Source organism: Rhinopithecus bieti, unplaced genomic scaffold (assembly GCF_001698545.2).
Source record: "Rhinopithecus bieti isolate Rb0 unplaced genomic scaffold, ASM169854v2 scaffold_17701, whole genome shotgun sequence".
NCBI classification, from domain to species: Eukaryota; Metazoa; Chordata; class Mammalia; order Primates; family Cercopithecidae; genus Rhinopithecus; species Rhinopithecus bieti.
In genome coordinates, this window is record NW_016808868.1 from 87,799 (window position 1) to 90,791 (window position 2,993).

The window sequence follows — 2,993 nt, forward strand, 5'->3', positions numbered from 1 at the left end:
GCTAATTTTTGTATTTTTGTAGAGATGGGGTTTCACCATTTTGGCCAGGCTGGTCTTAAACTCCTGACCTCAGGTGATCTGCCCACCTTGGCCTCCCAAAGCGCTGGGATTACAGGCGTGAGCCACTGCGCCCGGCCTTTTGTTTGTTTTTTGCCATCCCACATTTATGTTAACCCCTTCCTACATGCCTATAAAGTTTTCTCCCTTTCGTAAATGCCTATAAAAGTCACCGTGTGTGGATTATCACTTTCAACATTTAGTATATTAACTTTTTAGTCTCCTCTAGGATTTTTCACTATAAATCTTGAGAACAAGAACCAAACATGCTCTTTTGGCTCCAGTGCCTTGTACACACTAAATATTCAATATAAATGAGAAAATATAGGCCTTGAAAATAACTGGAAATCTAATATGCTCTGGTTAAGGTGTTTTAAGGTCTTGGTTGCATCAATTCCTAAATGACGTTATTTTAAAAGAAAGACAGAACAACCTATTGGTGACATATGCCAGAGGCAGATCATCTGCACATTTTATTACTTAGATTACTTAGAACAGTGTTTTTTAAATGGTGGGTTTTGACCTATTAATGAATTGTATAACAAATGTACTAGGTGATGACTATCAGGGGAAAAGAAAAAGAACAGAAAATATCGAAGTGTTTCACACACAGTAATGGCAAATACTAATTCAAAAAACTTGTTTCAGGTATGTGCATATGTACTAGATCACGATTAAAATGTATTTCTTACTGCGGGTTTGAGAAACAGTAACTTCAAATATGGTGATATATTTTAGGTTATATAAGGAAAAATATTACTACTTTCCTTGTTACCCTTTTCTGAATAGATGGAAGCTTTCTGATTAAGAAGCAAAGTGGAGGTACTGGAGAAACCCTCTAGATATGAAAGTTGAAATGACTTAACTCTTCACATTATGAATTTCTGTGTGATTTCTCTCAAGTGCAGCCTAGATGTGTTCATGTAGCATCCTCACATACATATAGGAGGCTCCTGCCTTATAATATATTTAAAAGATTTTTTAAAAAATGAATAATCAGTCCCATTAACCCTGAAATCCAAGATCACAACTATGGGAATTTCCTAGTGGAAGAGTTTGAAAGATTAACAGAAATGCCATTTATAATCATTAACTAAACAATTTATAATGCATTGCCCATTCATTTAATACAATCTAAGCTTGGCAATACTGAAGACCCATGTCCTCGTAGTGAGAGAAACACACTGGCAGTTATAACAGAGTGGGGTGAGTTCCATAATTAGTAGTCAGAAAAGAAACAATGAAGGTAGAACAAAGAGAAGGAGAGCTGAGGAAAGCTTCAGGGAAGAGATGACATTTAAGCTTGATTACAAAAAATAGGTTTTTTTGTTTAAAATAAAACTATAGAATTATAAAGCTGGAAGAAACTCCACATCATCTAACCCAGTAGTTCCCAACCAGGGGTGACTTTGCTCTGCAAGGGACATTTGGCAACATCTGAAGATATTTTGGTTGTCATACTGAGGAAAGGTGCTATTGACATCTGACAGGCAGAGTCCAGAGATGCTGCTAAACATCCTACACTGCACAGGACAGCCCCTGACAACAGAAAATTATCCAGCCCAAGATGCCAATAGTGCCAAATCCGAGAAACCCTGAACTCAACCCAAATACAAACAGTTCACACAAGAAGATAACTAAAGGCTGGAGGGATTTTAAAACTTGTTAAAAGCCAAGATTATTAAACAGGTGTCACAACATCTTGCCTAAGTATTTAATTCACAGCACGTACCCATGTGTGTTATTATACTAGGAAACAGATGTTTAAAAAAGTGGGAACATTTTCATAAGGTAGAAAGATAAACTGTCTAGAAATCACAACTGATATTGTTATGTAGTCTTTCCTGATACAGATCTACCAATGGTTCAAAGCAAGAATTATGGTTACAATACCACTAACAAAAGTATACCCTTATTTGTTCATAATACTGTATTTACCATCTGCTTAATTCAGTTATTCAACATGGATTTGAGAATAAGAAAGATTACAAAACTAGGAAGTTGGAAGATTTGTATATCCCACACACATCTAGTTATTTCTTGGGGCAGATCTTTCAATCTCCACCAGCTCTAATGCTGGGGATCTGGCACCTGAGTAGGATTAGCCCCTTTTATTCAAAATAAACTGCTAAATTACCCTTCTATTTTCTGGTGAGGTTTCTAATAGCAAATGAATTGTCCAAAGAATTTGTAACTCCCACTAGCAGTAGTAGTAGTATTAGCACTAGTAGTAGCAATAGCAGCTGCTGCTCTTAGGGTCTTGACTTAGGGCCTAAATCTAAGCACATGAAATCACTTGGACATCTTTTGTCATCCCTGCTCTTAAATACACAAAGGACACGGAATATAAATGGAGGGGAGGGTGTAAACATGTTAACAGTAATATAGATTCAATTTCAAAAAAGAAATATACTCCTTACCTCCAATTTTCAACTGGTGAAAATTCAACTAAGATAATTCATCCAGTTTGACACAACACAATTCACGGTTAGAAACTTGAAGAAAAGGCTGAAGACAGTATCCTAAAAAATAAAAGGCTAATGAGGTAAGATTCAAACTGTGAAAGCTTTAAATACAACAGTGTGAGCGAGTGATATAGTGTATGAATAAAAGGTCATGAAAAAGCAGGCAGCCATTTTACTACATGAAATTTCAGTGAATGAAATTTATGTTTAATTGATACTAAGAGATCGTTTTCCTGACTGTCTGAGCCACCCTGCTCCTCTCTCATCACCTGGAATGCCTAAGGCAGAGCTTTACAACAGCAGAGGGGATGAACAAAGCTTTCCTGAGATTTTAGCTTCAGAGAAAGCTAGCAAGAAGAGCTTTAGCTGCATCCCTGGAAAACCATCAGGAGTCCCTGCAGCTTCCCAAGATGTACTAGTCATTAAAATTAAATGAATTTGATTGCAAAACTGTGCTGAGGCCCTTTTAGG

General features: G+C 36.7%; 1 protein-coding gene across 1 annotated transcript in view; it reads right to left on the reverse strand.

Annotated features, from left to right (window-relative positions):
• TAB3 (TGF-beta activated kinase 1 (MAP3K7) binding protein 3) overlaps positions 1–2,993 on the reverse strand; it is a 65,116-nt gene that overhangs the window by 51,282 nt on the left and 10,841 nt on the right. The window contains exon 2 of the mRNA XM_017887670.1: positions 2,478–2,579. The gene's annotated coding sequence lies outside the window, so the exon portion shown is untranslated. The remainder of the gene's footprint in view (positions 1–2,477; positions 2,580–2,993) is intronic.